The sequence below is a fragment of the Hippopotamus amphibius genome, chromosome 12 (genome assembly GCF_030028045.1).
Source record: "Hippopotamus amphibius kiboko isolate mHipAmp2 chromosome 12, mHipAmp2.hap2, whole genome shotgun sequence".
NCBI classification, from domain to species: Eukaryota; Metazoa; Chordata; class Mammalia; order Artiodactyla; family Hippopotamidae; genus Hippopotamus; species Hippopotamus amphibius.
In genome coordinates this window covers 102,435,209-102,456,812 of record NC_080197.1, presented here as the reverse complement: position 1 = coordinate 102,456,812, position 21,604 = coordinate 102,435,209, and positions in this window count along the sequence as shown.

The window sequence follows — 21,604 nt, the reverse complement described above, 5'->3', positions numbered from 1 at the left end:
AAAGTATAGATGAATGCAGGTATATACAAGAATATAAGTAGACAAAAGCTCTGTTCCCACACTTTTTAAAAAATCTTTTCTGATTTTTGTCCTCTAAAAAGCTTATTTATGAATATTCAGCAATCAAAAAACCTGTGATGTCTTTAAGTTATCTGTTCCCCATTCTTTGGGCCAGTGGTAGAAAGTTTCTCATGGATGAAATTCTGTAGACTAGTAAATCCATTTCACCCAGAAAAGAATGGGTGTACGAGAGAAGATTTAGTCAGCTCAGTTTCATCCATCTGATCATCACTATATCATCATAGTGTAATTTTGTATGTCCAAGGAAGGCATTTAAAGACATCTTTATATCTCCTAGGTGACCCTGGGACCTTTAAAAAAATAAATATCCTTCACAATGGAGTCTGTTTCCTGACTTGCTATGGATGATTTATTATTTGTTCATTTTATGATACTTGACACATGGCATTGTTGTCAGCAGTTTCAATCGGCAGCGTAGCGTATATAATCATCTGAGAGACAGAATAAAAGTGACTTTTAAACTTTCCCTGTAGTGTTAAGAGGCAATTAAACTGTTCTGAGGACCCCACAAATATTGTTTGGTTTTTGACAACATTTCGGATACTTTAAAATCTATAAATGTGAGTTGAGTTTCCTTTTGTGACAGTATTAATAAATTCTAGACTCTTCTATCTTACCCTCGGGGAACAAAGTTTCTCTATTTGTTTAATAGATTATTAAACTGGAGTCAAGATTCACTGGAATAATTCACAGGAATCACTGGAATTCAGGATTAAGACAAAATGGATGCCATGTTTTATTCAGGTTTCCTTAGTTTGTACCTACTGTCTTTTTTTTTTCTGTTCTGGGATCCCACATCTAGATTTCCACATTACATTTAGACATCATGTATCCTTGGGCTCCTCTTGACTGACAGTTTCTCAGATTTTCCTTGTTTTCAGTGATGTTTACAATTTTGAGGAGTGCTGGACAAGCATTTTGTAGCATGCCGCTCGGTTGGGATTTGTCTAATATTTTTACCGTGGTGTGACTGGAGTTCTGGGTTTCTGGAAGGAAGACCACAGAGGCAAAGTGCCATTTTCATCACATACAAGGGAATATACTATCAACATGTAGTATACTTATCCCTGTTGATGTGAAACTTGAGCACCTTACTTGGTTTCTTTAGGTGAGATTTGTTAGATTTCTTTATTGTCAATTGTGTGCTTTTTTGGAAGGAAGCCTGCACTTAATGAGGAAGGGTAGGCTGTGTCCCACCTCACTGACGGCCCAGTATCTACATAATTTATGTGAATATTTTTTTATGAGAGATTTGTCTATTTTCCCTCACTTATCTATTTATTCAGTCCTTCATTTATATCAGTATGATCTCAAAAAATGTATTTTGTACTTTGGGTTTTAATCAATATTGTTCACGTTTTTACTCAGATCGTTCCCACTTTGGCCGCTGGGAGGTCTTTCCGTTGGTTCCTATGTCCCTTCGACATACACCTGTCATTATGCTTTTCTGTTTGTGTTTTGATTTTTCTTTTAGTATTTCCTTGTTTTCTGGCACGAACTGTGATCCAGGCTCATCTTGTATATTTCCTGCCTGGGGCTAAAATGAGCCATTTCACTAAGGTGCCCTGATTTCTTTTATTGAAATGGTATTTGCAGACAAGATCCAGGATCTCTCAGCTGACGGAGCAAGGAAACCTGTGTCTGCTGACCTGCAGGCCCTGTGTGTGTGTGTGTGTGTATGTGTGTGTGTACATACACATGTGTCTATATGTAACAATCTGTGCCTCTGTTAAGCTAAATACAGGTGCATCATGATGTCTTTTCCTCTAACCCACTGCCCTAAGCCGCATTATCGCCTCTTTCCCTTCCTTGTGTGCAAATTCACACGCCAGTAGTGAGAAACCTCCTCCACTGTATTACTTAACGTTCGGTGCCAATTTACATGTATATAGGTGCTACAGTTGCTAACCCATGGAAGAACATTTACCGTCTAGAGTACCATGACGATGTATGGTTTCTTTTGTCTTTAGTCTTACGCACTCCACTTGATTCAAAAGTTACCTAGGCTAGCATCTTTGTACCCCACACCTTTCAGTGACGTTGTTACATACATTTGTATGATAGATTGGTCACTTTCTGCTTCCCATACTGGCATCCTTTTACTGCCTAAATGGTTTTTAAAATATTGGCACACAGTAAGGGTCAGTCTCTGTGCTGTACAGTTCTACGGATTTTGACTAAGTCGTGGCCTGTCATGGAGCCACCATTAGTGTGTGAATAATTGGTAAACAGAAACCTCAGTTAAATAGAGTCAGCAGGCTAGAAGGAGGAGCGCTCGCGCCCCGCAATGATGGCAGAACCCAAACGGAAGAAGAAAGACTCCTGGTCTTTCCTGGCAAGGACTCAGCCAATGAAAAGGCATGGCCTCTGTGTACTAGAGTCCTCCCAGCTTCCTCTTCCTTCCTTTACACACGTGTCTCTCCTTCCCTTGCCCTGTGGGGAACTGAACTTGCCATGGTTGCAGATTGCAATTCTCTGCTTATCCCGAAAAACATCCGTCCTTGCTTGAGAAGTATCTGGCAGTCTATTTGTTTCAGGTCAACAGGTGTCACACAGAATAGTTTCACTAGCTTAAAAAAAATCTGTGCTTAACCCACTCAATCCTCCCCGGCCCTGGCAGCCTCCAATTTTTACTACATAAAAAGAGTTAGAAAGTGTTCCCTCTACTTCTGTTTTCTGGAAGAAATTGTAGAGAATTGGTATGATTTCTTCCTTAAATATTTAGTAGAATTCACCAGTGAACTCATCCAGGACCGGTGCTTGCTCTATTAAAAGATTATTTATTATTGATTGAATTTTTAATAGATATAGGCCTATTAGCATTGTCTGTTTCTCCTTCTGTGAGTTTTGGTAGTTGTTATCTTTCAAGAAATGGGTCTGTTTCATCCAAATTAACAAATTTGTGGAAATAGATGTGTTCATAACATTCCTTGAAATCAGTAGTGATAGTCCTTCTTTCATTTCTGGTACTAGCAATTTGTGTCTCCTTCCTCTTTCTCTTGGTTAGCCTGACTAAAGGTATAGCAAATGTATTAATTTCTTTTCAAAGAACCAGCTTTTAGTTTTATGTAATTTCTCTATCCTGTTTTCATTTTCATTGCTTTCTGCTTTGATTTTTATTTTATCTTTTCTTTGATTACTTTAGGCTTAAATTGTTCTTTTTCTTCTAAGTTAGGAATTTAAGTTATTGATTATAGATCTTTCTTCTTTTCTAATATTTGCATTTAATGCTATAAATTGAGCACTGTTTTCACTGCATCCCACAAATATTAATAACTAGTATTTTCATTTTTGTTTATTCTAAAATTCTCAAGACTTCTGCTTTTATCCATGTGATATTTATGACTGTGTTAATTTCCAAATAATTAAGAATTATCTAGATAGCATATTATTGATTTTCAGTTTAATTCCATTGTGATCTGAAAACATACTTTTGTGATTTATTTTCTGTTGAACTAAAGTTTGTTTTACGGCCTAGAAAGTGGTTTATCTTAGTGACTGTTCCACCTGGAATTTGAGAAAAATATGTATCCTGGTGGTTTTGGATAAAGCATCCTATAAATGTCAATTAGATCAAGTTAATTGATGATGCTATTCAAGTCAACAGTATCCTTACTGATTTTCTTACTGCTTGATCCGATAAATTACCAAGAGAGGAGTGTTGAAGTCTGTCCAACTATAGCAGTGAATATTTCTCCTTGCTGTTCTATTAGCTTTTGCCTCATACAGTTTTACTTTCTCTTGTTATGTATACACACATTTAAGATTATGCCTTCCTGGAGAATTATTACTCTTTTATTATTATTTAATGTCTGTCTTTGTCCCTGATAATCTTTCTTATTCTGAACTTGGCTTATCTGAAATTAATGTAGGTAACCCAGCTACATTAGTGTTAGCATGGTATATCTTTCTCCATCCCTTTACTTTTAATCTATCTGGATATTTTTTAATATTTAAAGTGGATTTCTTCCAGACAGTAGAGTTGGGTCTTTTATTTTTTCCAAATTCACTCTGATAATCTTTGTATTTTAATTGGTATATTTAGACCATTCACCTTTAAAGTGCTTATTGATATGTTTAGATTCATATCTACCATGTTGTTTGTAACTGGTTTGTATTTGTTGCTTTTGTTTGTCATCTTCCCTTTTCTCTGGCTTTAGTATTTTATATGATTCATTTTATTTCCTCTCTCAGTTTTTAGTTTTTTTTAATACAATTTTTAAAGATTACTTTACATTTACAGTTATTACAAAATATTGACCCTATTCACCATGTTGTGGAATACATCCTTGAGCCTATTTTACACCCAATAATTTGTACCTCCCACTCCCACATGCCTGGGATGCCCCTCCCCACTCCCAGTGGTAACCACTAGTTTGTTCTCTATATCTGGGAGTCTACTTCTTTTTTGTTATGTTCACTAGGTTATTGTATTTTTTAGATTCCACATATAAGTGATATCATACAGTATTTGTCTTTCTCTGCCTGACTTATGTCACTTATCTTAATGTCCTTCAAGTCCATCCATGTTGCTACAAATATCAAAATTTCATCCTTTTTTATGGCTGTGTAGTGTTCTTTTGTATATATACACCACATCTTCTTTATCCATTTATCTTTTGATGAACACTGAGGTTGCTTCCATATCTTGGCAATTATAAATAATGCTGCTATGAACATTGGTGTGCATGTATCGTTTCAAATTAGTGTTCTCATTTTTTGGTTTTGTTTTGTTTCTTTGGATAAATATCCACTAGTGGAATTGCTGGATCATATGAACTTAATTGATGTTTATACAGCATTTCATCTGAAAGCAGAAGAGTACACATTCTTTTTTGATAGCAGCCATCCTAAAAGATTGAGGTGATATCTCATTGTAGTTTTGATTTACATTTCCCAAATGGTTAGTAATGCTGAATATCTTTTCATATGCTTATTGACGTTTGTATATCTTATTTGAAAAAATGTCAATTCAAGTCCATTGTCCATTTTTCAGTGCAGTTTTCTTTGTTGTTCTTATTGAGTTTTTGGAGTTATCTATACACTCTGGATGTTAATCCTTTGTAAAATACATAATTTGTAACATAGCGTTTTTTGATGTACTACGAAAAACTTGAAACTTTTTCATGAAGTCCAATTTGCCTATATTTCCTTTTGTTGCCTATGCCTTTGATGTCATATCCAAATAGTCATTGCCAAATCCACTGTCACTCCATTGGTTTTATGTTTTTTCTATGTTTTCTTTATTGTTTTAGTCTTACATTTAAGTGTTTAATACATTTTGAGTTAATTTTTGTACATAGAATTAGTTAAGGGTCCAAATTCATTCTTTAGCATGTGGATAGACAGTTTTCCCAGCACCATTTGTTTAAAAGACTGTCTTTTCCCCCATTGAATGGTTTTGGTACCCTTATAAAAAATACTTAGACCATGTATACAAGCGATTATTCCTGATATATCTAATTGTATCCCATTGGTCTGTATGCCTGTATTTATACCAGTACCTCACTGCTTTGATTACTGTGTCTTTGCAGTATTTGAAGTCACAAAGTATGAGTGTTCTAGTTTGGTTCTTTTCTAAGATTGTTTTGGATATTTGGGCTCCACTGAGAATCCATATGAATTTTAGAATTTTTTTTCTATTTTTGCATAAAAAAGTCATTGGGCTCTTGGTAGAGATTGCATCGAATTTTGAGTAGTATTGTAAAATTTGTCTATCAGGTTCCCAATGGTATCATTGACTCTGGCTGCTTCTAGCACCCAGTGATTTTGTTGGTGGTATGACGATATAATATCTATACCCAGTAAAAGTGTCAACCACTAGAACAATTTTGCATTCTGATTTTGGATCTTGTTATTCACAGAGTACACTCCAAGCCAGTTTCTCTTGAAACAATTCTGAGACTTTCTCAAAATCCTCTAAAAAACTTCCTTCTTTTGGAATTGCTTTCTATTGTTTGAACTGATATACCCACATCGATAAAGAAAATGTCCCCTAGATTATTTGCAGACAGTGACAGGAGGGATTCAATGATTGATTTTCTGGAAATTTTAGGGCTGAGGGCAGTGAAAATACAGCTACTCGTAAGTGTTAAAATTTTGGAAAGACTGTCATGAACAGTATAAAACAACCCTATTTTCACATATTGTCATTTGGAAGGAAACACCCACTGAATGCAAAGCTTTGGGGGCAGGCAGCAACTGTTGCTCTAGAGTAAATGACAGTGAAGATAACATTTGTTAAACATGGAGGTCTTTGTTTTTTCACTCCTTTAAAAACTGTAGAGAGCTTCAACAAAGGGAAATACAAGTCCAAATTTCCAGAGTCATGTTTCAAGTTGTATACTGACAATCAAACACTTTATAATACTATGCTATACTTTTTTCTCTTGAAGCCACAGTTCTTTGGCAAGTAAAATCAAACTAACGTTTCAATCCTGCACATTGTTGACTTTCAAAGACATTTAAATCCAGACTCTTCAGGTCACTAACACGATATGATCACATTGATTGGCAAAAAAGGAGCACAAAATAGAATGGAGATATTTTGATAATTTAAGTCCTGAGCCCTCAGACTTTACTGAATCTTACTTGACAGCTGAAGCAGCCTTTCCTTCTTTATTTGAAATGACTTTCCCTTTGAAGTTTGAAAAGACTGATATTTTCAAAGAAAAGGACAATTCTCTTTATAACTAAAACCAGCCATCCTTCGTTATCTCCATCTAATTAAAAGAAAGTTGTGCTACCTGGGAGAAGTGGGAGGGATAATAACAATGTGAAACCTTGAACAAATAGTATACACTTGAAAATACAAAATGTATTTTGATAAAGTATATAGAAATTAAAATCATGAGAACACATGGGGATATAAATGCTGGGGATGTTTAAGCAAATATGGAAATGCATTTTTTTTTTTAAAGAGTGAATTTATCAGCATGGTATGCCCATGAAATATACTGAATTCAGTGTGCCAGCAGAAGTAGCTGGAAAAATTTGCACTTGATCATTTGGTTGATGGATGGAAATCTGGGTCTAGAATAGATAAAATTAAGTCAAGTAGCCAGAATACTTTGGCAAAGGTACAGGATGGAATTTAGAGACTTAAATAAGACAGTTTTAGTGAAATCATTAAATGTAGTCTGTGTACACACTTTCAAACTTTATTATAAGAGGGTCCATAGTCATATGGTCCAGCTAAACAATGAGAAACACATTGGTAAAGGTAGAAGCTGCATCTTTAAAAAGGAGGGGCTGATACTCATGGGCCAGGGATGATGGTGAGATGTGATGTAAATGAGTTCACTGATTTCTATGGGAATATTGGGTTCACAATGAGGCATAGACCAACTAATGTCACTTCAGGGCTTAATATAAAGTGAATTTGTTTTCCATATAAAATGTAGGATTTATTTGTTAATCGGAATAGTGTAACCTACAGAAGTATTTTGTCCTGTAGTCCTAGGACTGATATATTCAGGCAACTCACTAAGTTGCTAGTAAGTTTTGCATTGGAAAAAGTAAAATTTAAATGTGCAAACATAGCCCTGACTTGGCCAACTACAATAGAGAATTGCAACCTTTTGCCTAATTTCCAAATATGTCAGTTCACAGACCTCATATTTATTTATTTATTTATTTATTTTCTCTTTTTTTTAATTGAAGTATAGTTGATTTACAATGTTCTGTTAATTTCTGCGTACAGCAAAGTGATTCAGCTATATATATGTGTATGTGTACATATATATACACATATATATATATTTTTTCTTTTTTTTTAAGCTCTTTATTGGGGTGTAATTTCTTTACACTGTTGTGCCAGATTTTGCTGCACAACAAAGTGAATCAGCTGTATTTATACATATATCCCCATTTCCCCTCCCTCCTGCGACTCCTTCCCACCCTCCCTATCCCAGCCCTCTAAGTCATCACCCATCATCGAGATGATCTCCCTGTGTTATGCAGCAGCTTCCCACTAGCTATCTATTTTACCTTTGGTAGTGTATATATGTCAATGCTACTGTCTCACTTCATCTCATCTTCCCCTTCGCCCCCACCCTGTGTCCTCAAGTCAGTTCTCTACATCTGCATCTTTATTCTTGCCCTGTCACTAGGTTCATCAGTACCATTATCTTAGATTCCATATGTATGAGTTAGCATACAGTATTTGTTTTTCTCTTTCAGGCTTACTTCACTCTGTATGACAGACTCTAGGTCTATCCACCTCATTACATATAGCTCCATTTCATTCCTTTTTATGGCTGAGTAATATTCCATTGTATATATATGCCACATTTTCTTTATCCATTCATTTGTTGATGGGCATTTAGGTTGCTTCCATGTCCTAGCTATTGTAAATAGTGCCACAATGAACACTGTGGTACATATTTTTTTTTGGATTATGGTTTTCTGTGGGTATATGCCCAGGAGTGGGATTACTGGATCATATAGTAGTTCTATTTTTAGTTTTTTAAGGAACCTCCACACTGTTTTCCATAGTGGCTGTACCAATTTACATTCCCACCAACAGTACAGGAGGGTTCCCTTTTCTCCCTCTCCAACATTTATTGTTTCTAGATTTTTTGATCATCGCCATTCTGACTGGTGTGAGGTGATACCTCATTGTGGCTTTGACTTGCATTTCTCTCATGATTAGTGATACTGAGCATCTTTTCATGTGTTTGTTGGCCATCTGCATGTCTTCTTTGGAGAAATGTCTATTTAGGTCTTCTGCCAATTTGTGGACTGGGTTATTTGCTTTTTTGGTATTAAGCTGCATGAGCTGTTTGTATATTTTGGAGATTAATCCTTTGTCCGTTACTTCATTGGCAAGTATTTTCTCCCATTCTGAGGGTTGCCTTTTCTGTTTCTGGTTTCTGTCGCTGTGCAAAAGCTTTTAAGTTTCATGAGGTCCCATTTGTTTATTCTTGATTTTATTTCCATGATTCTAGGAGGTAGGTCAAAGGATTTTGCTTTGATTTGTGTTGTAGAGTGTTCTGCCTATGTTTTCCTCTAGGAGTTTTATAGTGTCTGGCCTTATGTTTAGGTATGTTTAATCCATTTTGAGTTTATTTTTGTGTATGGTGTTAGGAAGTGTTCGAATTTCATTCTTTTACATGTAGCTGTCCAATTTTCCCAGCACCACTTATTGAAGAGGTTGTCTTTTTTCCATTGTATAGTCTTGCCTCCTTTGTCAAAGATAAGGTGCCCATATGTGCATGGATTTATCCCTGGGCTCTCTATTGTGTTCCATTGATCTATATTTCTGTTTTTGTACCAGTACCATACTGTCTTGATCACTGTAGCCTTGTAGTACAGTTTGAAGTCAGGAAGCCTGATTCCTCCAGCTCCATCTTTCCTTCTCAAGATCGCTTTGGCTTTTCAGGGTCTTTTGCATTTCCATACAAATCATAAAATTCCTTGTTCTAGTTCTGTGAAATATTCTGTTGGTAATTTGGTAGGGATTGTGTTGAATCTGTAAATTGCTTTGGGTAGTATAGTCATTTTCACAATGTTGATTCTTCCAATCCAAGAACATGGTATGTCCCTCCATCTGTTTGTGTCGTCTTTGATTTCTTTCATCAGTGTCTTATAGTTTTCTGCTCACAGGTCTTTTGCCTCCTTAGGCAGGTTTATGCCTAGATATTTTATTCTTTTTGTTGCAATGGTAAATGGGAGTGTTTCCTTAATTTCTCTTTCTGATCTTTCCTTCTTAGTCTATAGGAATGCAAGAGGTTTCTGTGCACTAATTTTGTATTGTGCTACTTTACTAAATTCATTGATTAGAGCTAGCAGTTTTCTGGTAGCGTCTTTAGGGTTTTCTATGTATAGTATCATGTCATCTGCAAAGAGTGACAATTTTATTTCTTCTTTTCCAGTTTGGATTTCTTTTACTTCTTTTTCTTCTCTGATTGCTGTGGCTAAAACTTCCAAAACTATGTTGAATAATAGTGCTGGGTGTGGGCAGCCTTGTCTTGTTCCTGTTCTTAGAGGGAATGCTTTCAGTTTTTCACCATTTAGAATGATGTTGGCTGTTGGTTTGTCATAAATGGCTTTTATTATGTTGAGGTAACTTCCTTCTATGCCCACTTTCTGGAGAGTTTTTATCATAAATGGATGTTGAATTTTGTTAAAAGATTTTTCTGCATCTATTGAGATGATCATGTGGTTTTTATCCTTCAATTTGTTAATATGATGTGTCACATTCATTGATTTGCATATATTGAAAAATCCTTTCATTCCAGGGATAAACCCCACTTGGTCATGGAGCTTGATCTTTTTAATATGCTGTTGGATACTGTTTGCTAGTATTTTGTTGGGGATTTTTGCATCTATATTCATCAGTGACATTGGACTGTAATTTTCTTTTTTTGTGACATCTTTGCCTGGTTTTGGTATCAGGGTGATGGTCGCCTCATAGAATGTATTTTTTAAAATAAAGCCCAAGTACTTTTTAAACAAGACCTCAAAATAGTATGACATAAGCATCATGTGAATATTTTCCTCAGCAGTTTCAAAAGGAAATCTGTGACAGGCAACTGCATTTTGGAAAAGAAAGTTGAAATATCCTCAGTGGTTGTCTAATACTGGACATGAGCTAATACTAATTCTGGGAAATCTGTGATTTGACAATCAATGTGGTGTCAAGTAATTAATGAAATTTTAACCTGAGTCTGCCTCAAAATGATCTAAGTGGAAACCTTGATGTCATCCCTTAATTACTTCCTGAGTTTCTGCATATTGAATGTGAAAATCTATGTATCTATGTGTCTATCTGTGTATCTATCTATGTATCTACATATTTTTCTATATATCTAACAAGGGGCAGAAGTTTTAAGCCCTACCATGACACCAGACCCACGAAATATGAATTGCTGTGATAAAAACGACCAAGCAGATGGTTCCCAATGCTTCCTGACCAAAACAGTAAATCAAAAGTGATACCAACTCTGGAGAAATCACAGAGATTGGTGTTTACGTCTAAGTCTTGAAGCTATAGTAGTAGAATTTCAACTCTTTGGCAGGTTGAGAAGACATAAGGGTCTTGGTTATTATAAATTTAATATGCTGGTTACTTCTATTGCACTTTTCCCTATATGTTCTCTATATTAAAACTAGTCAGCACAGCTTAGTGCACCTGGTACAATACAGGTCTGATAAGTTTTCCCTTTCTTCCTATCCCAGTTCATAAAGACCATAAGATTATATTTGTCATAACTTATGGTTATGACTTTTTAGGGAAAGAGTACATTAAGACATCTTGACTAATTGTAATATCATCTCTCTTGCTCTGTGTAACAATTTGGTTCCCATTGTCTTAGATTTTCTTACCTTACTATAGAGCATCACGCTGAAAGGTTCTATAGAGTCAGAAATAGCAATAATACCAAGTGCTCTTGAGAAGACAAATATCTGTCTGTGAATAAGTAATTTTATAAAATTACAGGGACCAGACAACTAAGTGAAGTCCTGAGGATCATATATGCTTGCAAATGATGACATATACAATCTTCACAGTAAAAGACAAGTTTCTACACAATTTATTCCCATGCTACCAAGAAAAACTCACAAAATTTGGGGTTCCTTAATTTTTGAAGGCAATGTATGTCATAATTAGATGTTCTGCTCCATTTGATCCCTTTGAATTAAACCTGAACAAAGAAATTACCTTTAGGTGATCCCAAACTGCAATTCAAACTGTTTCACCTCTTGATTTTTATGATCCAGAATATCGAATACCTGATTTGATAATCATCCATCATCTTTGAAGGATGAGAACATTTTCCAAGCATATATATGTGGATGGAACTCTTGGAATGGATCCACATATGGGAATATTTGTGAATGTGCCAAAAAAAAAAAAAATGCTTCCACTTTGAGGAGGCTTCCACTCATTGGGAGGATTATATGACCCACACTGTGAATATCAGTCAATTTCTAGTCTAAACTGGCTGAGTATTTGCTTAATGGACTCATGAATAATAAGTGTCAATCATCACACAAATCTAAGTCATGCAGAGACTAAATAAATTATTTCTCTAGACAGGAGATTATGTTCACAAGCAACCCTTAAAGTCAAATAACACAAAAAAGACATGTTGGAGTATGTTTCAGGCTAAAAGACAAAGTAAGCACCCTCAGCTGTACAGCCTAGTTAATGCAATGTCCCCCATAATCAGTTACTCCTCTCTTGGAAAGAAATAAGTAAAAGGATGAGAAATGGCTGAAATTTGTTTCACTAAGTGGGAATGTTGGCTGAGTTTCCTTATTTGTGTGTTTAAGTAGACGTGGGGTGAAAAGAGAAAAAAGGTCCTTTCCTACATAGCCCTCAGATATTGAGACCAGAATAAGCCAACCCAAAGTACCAAAAGAATATAAGTATAATGTGTTTGTAAATATGTATTCATATATTATCTTAGTTTTCATAGAGTGCTTCTTCAGATATTGTGAAATAGGAGGCACCAGTTCACTAATTTTATGCCAATTCAGCTATATCGTGTGTATTCAATTTATAATTGGATGTCATAACAACTCTTCTAATTCAGAAAATCTCAGAAAGTGTTTGAGTTTCTTCCTAAGTTGCTTCTTCACTTATTCAACTTGTGTTTATGGACTTTCCCTTTTTTTGGAGGGAGGGAGGGGGAAGGAGGTAGAAGTGACTTATGGATAGCCCAGTCATCATGTAAATATTTGTCCACAGATGCTAACAGAGAAGTCTTGTGGTGTAGGTAATTGTCCTTCCTCCAGAAAGTTGGAGGTGGGAATTGATTGACAGTAAATACCCTCTGCACATACTGACGCCTGACTCAGCTGATTTAGGCCTTAGGCATAGATTGTTACATCTGTGGAAGCCAGGTAATTAGCCACAATTTCTCCTGTAAGCTTCTTGTTTTCAGATTTTTCTTATGGTGGTCCTTAGGTAAAATTAAGAAGAGAGGTCATTGGCAACCTCTCTTCTTGGACAACTTACAGTTTTCAGGGACTTCTTACAATTCTACTGCTAAAATTATTGCATTTGAAAAACCAGAAGCACTTCCTCAACCTCCAACACATCCTAGGAGTAGAGGGAAAATATCTGATTTTGCTGATGCAACAAGGTGAAAAAATATATATGTAATTAGTAAATTTTCATAGTAGAATATTCCTATTCTGCCATTGTCTTAGTCTGTTCAAGCTGCTGTAACAAAATACCTCAGACTAAGAAGTTTATAAACAGCAAGATTTTATTGCTCATTATTCTGGAGGCTGGAAAGTCCAAGATCAAGGTGCCATCATGATCATCATCTAACAAGGGCCCCCTTCCTGGTGCACAGCCTGTACCTTTTTATGTCTTTATATGGTGGAGGGAATTAGAGATCTCTCTGGAGCCTCTGTTACAAGGTTCTAATCCCATACACAAGGGCTCCACCCTCATGACCTAAGCACTTATCAAAGGCCACCTCCTAATACTATCGTCTTCTGGGGTTAGGATTTCAACATAATGTTTCGAGGTACGCAAACATTCAGCCCATAGCAATCATTAACTGTACATCCTCCTAGAGTATCTCTTCCCAAAGTGAAACATGACTATAATTAATTGTTCCATGTGCATATTACTTTTTCTAAGCTATATAAATCAGGGAAACTAATTGTAATCTTCATGCTTTTGCCATTATGATATAAAACGTGAAATTGTTTTATTTTTCCTTGACATTTTTGAAGCTCAGAGACCATTCTTACGCATAGGACAAAGACTAAAAATGCAATTTTAATTACGCTACATTGTAGAGAATGATTTTGTTCCATGGATTCTTCCTGTGATTGAACACATAAAAATGTCTATCTGCTACTAATGAATTAAAACTCCTTAATTATAAAAATATTTTATGAGGTTATCATGGATATTGAAAAATTACCATATACTGTTTCCACTGCAAAGGCAGAAAAACAAAACAACAAAAAATAACAAAGGGGACCCATAGTATGCCTAAAATATTTAAACATATATTAATGGCTATTTATAAATTAAGGAAATACAATAAACTCAAAATTATAAATGTGCATTCTGTAGACGTACACAGGGAAAACAGCTACTAGGCCAGTAATTATGACTTGACTGACCATCTTTATAGCCTTTTATATGAATGTTTACTTCTCAATTGAAAAGAATTACTAGAGGCTGAAGCAGGTTATCTATAATTTAACAGGAAATTTGCCTTGTTTATGTTTGTGGGTAGACTGTGAGGCTAATAAAGCCAATTTGAGTTCTTTGGTCCTGTGATGCCTTGCATGTTGATTTTGCTCCCCATAGGAAATGAGAGCAACCTTCCTAGTAAATATAGGTGTGTTAGTTTCAGGCATAAAGCCAGGGAATGTTTATCTAGGCGTGTCACATTGTAACTAAAAGTCAGGCAGCTAGCAACAGGATGCATATAAATGATGGAAGACTGTATATCTACCAAAAAGATAAAGAGAATCATCTATCATCTTTCGAAAATATATTCCCCATAGAAGTTGTTTCATTTTTAAAAGTACAAGCAAAACTAACTAATTTTTTTTTTTAGGTTTGATTTCTGAGCCGTTTTAGATTAAAAAAAAACAGTGGTGTCTAATAATAACTGAATCTTTTATCACGTCATGGGACACATTTGTAATTTATATGTAATTGATGATGTATACAATATAAGTTGTGTAAGCCACTTTGAAGTACGTGTGTGTGTGAACTACATATAGCAAGATAACATATATGTGACATGCCATCAAATCAATCAGTACCTTTCTGAACCTCTCAAGTAAAAAATAATTTTTAAAAAGTGAAAGATAAACCAAAAATATGTGGTACAAACAAGTCTATGCATAGGCAATAATTAGTACACTGGAGAAAACTAGTTTACTTTTCTGTGAACGCAACTAACTTACGTTATTTTCAGTTTTCTGTAACTTACAGAGTTGTAAAATAGATCAAAGACAATAAAAGGTAGACATAATCCAGACAGGTACCTAGAAAGCCCCTGGTTTTCTAATGAAAGACATCTAATTATTATCTTTTTTGGACTATTACAAAGTCTTTCACATTTTTTTCTGCGTTGGTATTTCTGCAGTCTACTCTTTTTGGTTTCTTTTGTAGTCACTACTCAAGCAAATCTTTCTTACAAACTTCTCAATTTCTGCTTGTGTACATCTTTTAAAGAAAGCCACTTTTAAAATTTAGCTTGAGGTTGTTGATTTTAGGGATTTCAAGGTGGTCAGAGTTTGGGTGCTCCAATATAGAACGCCTATATTTATAGTTGTTTTACCAGAGTAATTTGAGGAATTTGATTTGGGAAAGGACTTTATATATCACCTACTTTAATGGCCTTATTTACAGAGGAAAAGCCATGGCCAGGACAATGTAAATGTCTTACCTCAAGTCTTATAAATATCTTACATCAAGTTTCCTAAATTTCATTCTAATAGCCACTAAACTGAGCCAAATTGGAAGAGTTCTCATTTGAATAACATAGAAGATTCTACAAGCCATGCATAAAAAAAATTCTGAAGCTATACTAAATTTGTCCAGTTTAAAGGTAACTTGGATCTCATAGAGTATTGTCTTCATGAGACCTTAGAATATCAGTTTTGAAATCAATAGTTGAAATATGTAAGCTAAGATATGAAGTGGTCATGTCATAAAATTTTATAGGTGAAGCAAAAATCACATTACTGGAGTTAACAGAGAAATCTGCAGTTTTATAAGATATATTTCTATAGATGGAATAAAACCTTTATTGAAATAAATCTATAAACTATCTAAAATGCAAGAATAGTGTTTGATGGCACTGGGTTAAATGCCTGGATCTCTATGATCTCATTAATTCTACTATGCCTTGGTTTTCACCATTAAACTTTGCCATGGAATTTATTTACTTGAGTATGTTGGTTAATTATTTTGAAACCTTAAAAGTATAATTAAATTTTGCAGAGGAAAGTCAACAAACAGAGAATTCTGGGAAGAATAAAATTACGGTAATTATTTTGTTTGTTTTCTTTTTATTTATAATCTAAAATCCATTTAAGGTAGGGGTTTTTGACAAGTTAATTCACAATTCTATTCCCACACTTAGAAAATTGCCTAGCACATTCAGGTTCTCAATAAAATTTTGGTGAATTAGTAACTGGATTTTTAAATGATTTCAGCAATCAATTGACTTATCTCTATATTTCTTTCTTCTACATAACAACATTTCAAAATATCAAATAATACTGAAAATCTGAGAGATTATAAAACATTTTTAGTTCCTTAAAATAAAAGCAATTATTCAAATCTCAGTTATTATAAATGAAATCTTGCAGTGTCACATGTCACACTCTGCCAACTAAATTGACCTAAATTAATTTAAATTGAAGCAATCTGTTGGGAAGCAAACTGTGTCCAGAGACCTCAACCTGTTTTCTTTTTTTCTTTGGATGTGCAGCAAAGTGAACTTTATTTAATCTGTACTATTTTGGCTTTGGCTTACTTCCCAAGCTCTTGTGTTACCAAAAGTCAGTTTGTGTGCCTGATGCACAGGGAGGCCAAACGAACTGTAAAGTCAGAGTTAGGAGCAAAAAAAATATTTACTGCAGGGTGAAGCAAGGAGGATGGGTGGCTCGTGTTCAAAAAGCCCCAAACTCCCACGGTTTTCAAGGGGAAGTTTTTATAGGTAAAATTTGGAGTGCAGGCTTCAGGATGAGTGGCTTTCTTCCGATTGGTTGGTGCTGGGTAACAGGGCTGTGTTCCAGGAATCTTGTGTGTACCCGGAAGTTACCATTCTCCACCTGGGTGGGGGCCTCAGTTGCTGCAGAACTCAAAGATATTGTTGTGTATATCCCTTGAGGAGGAACCAGGATCCTGCCCCAAGGCTGCACTATTGTTTCTCCACTGCTCCTCCCTTGTTTCTGTATTCTCTCCCTTCCCTGTTTATCAACTGTTTGAATCTGCCCTTTGGAACTCGGGGAAGGTCAGGGAGCCTGAATGAAGCCTATTTCCTACAGGCAAAGGAGGAACACAGAAAGAACTTGTGCCTGCAAGGGTCCCATGGGGTCCTGCCCCATGTCCATCCCCCCTTTTCTTTGACACTCCTCAATCTTGAGAACAGGTGTTGGACAAGAAAAGGAATAATGTTTTGGATAGAGAGGTTAATCACAAACTCCGCAGAGGAACTCAGTTTTAGGGGACTTGGTTTCAATCTCCACTCCTTCAACCTATTTGCATGAAAGTAGTAAATAGCTTTTTTTTGGGGGGGTGGTTTACAGAAGTATTTTTCCCTATGATTATTATTATTATTTAATTAATTAAATAATTTATTTTATTGGCTGTGTTGGGTCATTTTTGCTGTGCGCAGGCTTTCTTTTAGTTGTGGTGAGTGGGGGCTACTCTTCATTGTGGTGCGTGGGCTCCTCATTGCCGTGGCTTCTCTTGTTGCGGAGCATGAGCCCTAGGCACTTGGGCTTCAGTAGTTGCAGCGCATGGGCTCAATAGTTGTGGCTCACGGGCTCTAGAGTGCAGGCTTAGTAGTTGTGGCACATGGGTTTAGTTGCTCCGTGGCATATGGGATCTTCCCGGACTAGGGATTGAACCCCTGTCCCCTGCATTGGCAGGCGGATACTTAACCACTGTGCCACCTAGGAAGCCCAGTAAATACCTTTTCATGCCAGTATTTCTCTTGGAAACATGGTGAACATTCCTAAAACATAAAACACATCAAATATTCAGTTCAAATGTGACAAGTACCAGTCTCATAATATGACATGGGACCAAAAGTGCAGTGATTTCCACTGTACCCTAAAAAAAAGCAGCATTCTCACAGAAAGAACAGCTCTGGTTGTCAGGCTAAGCGGATTTTCTAGAAGAAGGTCAAACTTCAAAAGGGATTGTTCTGAGGTTTACTGGCCACTGATAGATATGTAAGCTTTTAACTGGAAGGAGACAAGAAGAGAAAAGGCCAAGTCATCCCATTCTAGCCTTCATCTTTTTTTAAAAATTTAAGATAATAAAACCATGAAGTTATGTTTAAAAATATATATATAGTTTATTCAAAAACTACTTGAAAGTCCTCTTTTCTTTCAAAAGGAGAAATATTCTCAGAAAGTAAAACAAACTGGTATCCTATAACCAGGGGGAAGAAAATCAGATTGATTATTTTAGTAGCCAGTAGAGTCTGGTGTAGATGATATATTTACCTGTTTTCCCACCATACAATTATATACATGAATTTAGTCTCACACACAAGAACACATAAGTGCTGAGGGATCATACCTATGCATACTTCAGTTTTTCATTCTGAATTTTAAACTATAGCTTATTTCCCATTGACCAGAAGCACTTTCTGCCATTATTAGAAACACTAGCTCTATAGACACAAACATTCTGTTCATTATTCGAGGACATTGTATTAGAACCCTGTGCATTTAGAACAGAGGAAATAAGAACAAGTTAGAATATCAGTGATAACGCAATATTCAAGAAAAGTGATGCACTTAAGACTTCATAAATTGAAGAAGGAAAAAAACTCTTAGAAGCAAGTTAATAAATGTCAGAGGTTGCTATTAAACAAAGGCTACCCTTTATGGGTCTCATAAGATTAACAAAAAAAGTGAGTGGTGTGTCTACTAACACCTCTAGAATGATTACTGCAATGTAATTTCTGTCTGCAGACTTCATTATATTTTGTTGGATACCTACTTTTATTCCTATGATAGAATTTAAGGTAAAATGATATACAATAACAGATAAAGAAAAAATAATCTGGTAACTATGGAAAACTCATACCAATCAAATATTTCTTTCTTTCTCCATAGTCTTTCTTTAGAAAATTCGGTTGCAACATCTAATATTTAGAATGGACATACAAGCTACTTAGTTATCTCTTTTCAGCAAAATATGTTACAAATATTTGTTTGAAAATATAAAAACAAAAATTTTTGACATGATTATATTTTTTATTAAATGATTAACTTGCCTAAGACTAGGCAGGCCAAATGCAGTTATATCTTCCCTTCAGTGGAAATCAGATTAAAAGTTTATTTTCAGGTATGTATTCATACCTTTGTTTGACATTTAAGAATGTTTTACATGTAGTTTTAGTAAATAAAGAAGAGAATTTGGTTCTGTTTCGGTGAGTTCTTTTAAAGAAAAGATATATTAGGGTGTACACTTTCATCCTGACTCACAAAATCACCAAAATGATTCAAGAGACATTTGGGTTAAAAATGCAACTTCTAAAGTTATTAACAGTTTAGTCCGTTTAAGTCCTGATTTTCATTTGACATAGATAGTGGTAGTAAATTGAATAGCTAATGAACCAGTCAGAATTTCTAATACTAAATTTGCTTTTAAATTATTAAAGTTTTAGTAATGTTTGTATTAATACTAAAACCTCAAGTTTTAATTTTGAACTTCAAGAGACATAGCATGATCATGTTGTTACTTGAATTTATAATCAGATTTGACACGTAGATTTCTTGTCTATGATATTTGTATAAATATTTTACTTAAAGAAGTAATGGTCAACATTTTGGTAGTATAGAATGAATCATCCCATTTTGCCAGCGATCTTAAATTGTGTTAGACTTGGCATCATGTCCTATTAAGGCCACTGTTGTTTCTCCACGTCTCCATTTAATTAATTGAAATATCCATTTCTTATAGGCCAGTGGAATAGATAATAGACTCTCTAGTAATGTCCATATTTGACAAAATTGCTAATTAAATGGTAACTGGCTAGTGTCCGCCATTCTGCAAAGCTGATAATTTGGAGCCAGACTTATGGGAGAGTTTGTTTTCAAAATAAGCAATGATAATTTGAAAGTTTTATTAAAAAATGTTTGTAATTTATAAGGTATTGTGGTCATGACCTAATTTTCCTGTTTGCTGGAATAATATTTTGACTATGAGATGTTAATATCAAGTAATTTTTATTTGTATTCTTAGGAAGAAGTATGAATCACTTAAAATAATAATTCTATAAAATGTATGGAGAACTCTGGAACTTGTTACAACACAATCCTGTCTATAATGAAGCCAATTGGTTTCCTTTTTTTTAACGGTAAACATTGTCTATAAACACAGTATGAAATAGTGTCTAAACACCGGTAATGAAGAGTTGCTAAGGGAAAATGACCCATGGGTGACTTATCACTATATACAAATTAATTAGATACTGATTATGTTCCTAAGGGGCCTTGAAAACGTGGTTAAAGATCAGTAGAAAATGTGAGAGAGAAAACAATATAATTGCAAACGTATGGAAAATTGAAAAAAAGTTGAAACCTGATCACAGCCCTGTGTCTCAGAAGTCAGCTCTCACTTTCTCTCTCTCTTTCTCTGAGGGTGTGTAGCCATTTTATAACCTAAATAAATCTTTTATTTAGAATGGCTTTATGTTTGCAGAAAAGTTGTGAGGCTAGTCCAGCGAGTTTCCATACTCACAGCCATACCCAGTCCCCCCGTAATTCCTTAGCGTCGTGCATGTGTCACAATTGATTCAATAGTGATACGTTATTACTAACTAAAGTCCACAGCTTATTGAGATGTCCTTAGTTTTTACCTAATGTCCTTTACCCGTTCCAGGATCTCATCCAGTATGTCATAGTACACTTAGTTGTCATGTTTCCTTCCTCTCTTTTGGCTGTGATATTCTCAGATTTTCCTTGTTTCTGAAGATCGTCACAGTTTTGATACTGATATTGATAGAATCTCGTGTGCCGTGTAAACGGCACGTAGGCTTTTGTGTCTGACTTCTGTCACACAACACGCTGCATTTGAGATTCTTGCATATTGTTGGGTTTATCCATTCTTTCATTTTCTAGCCACGTGGGTATAGCTCTATAGTTTACATTGTGTAGATATACAACATTTTTTTTTAACCCATTCTCCTTTTAATAGGTACTTTGTTTCCAGAGTTTGGTCTTAACCAATACAGCTATGACCATGCTCTTACCTGGATCTTGCTCGACGTAGACACTGTCAGGTACTGTGAAGGGCTGAGATTTTACACTGCTACAAGCTTACAAGGTAGTCGGTCAGCCACAGTGTCATGGGTCAGAGATGAAGGACAGTTTATTACTTACAACAAGAACAGTAGCCAGAATATTAGCACTTTTGCATTGGTTCCCAGAGCCCCACTTCCTACAGAGGAACACGAAGAAAGCCAGCTGACAACTATACACGCAGTGCACTGTAGAAGAGGATCCCTAAGTTTAGGGAACTCAAATCTATTATAAGGGACATTAAGTTGCAGGTGCTTTGGTTCAGAAGGAATTTTTTTTTATATACTGAAGGAATTTTTTTTGTACTGAATATTTACTTTTTAAATTTATTTTTATTTATTTTTTATACTGAATTTCTTTTTATATCTTTGTTTTAGAGGTAGATATTATCACTATTTTCCAAGGCGGTTTGCAGTACAAATAACCCTATAAAGGTAGCCTAGGATAAGGGACAATGCCTCTACCTACAAGATGTATAGAAGTGCAAGAAACCCTTGGAGAACGGTTTTCCTCAACTATATCCAACCTTGTTTCTATA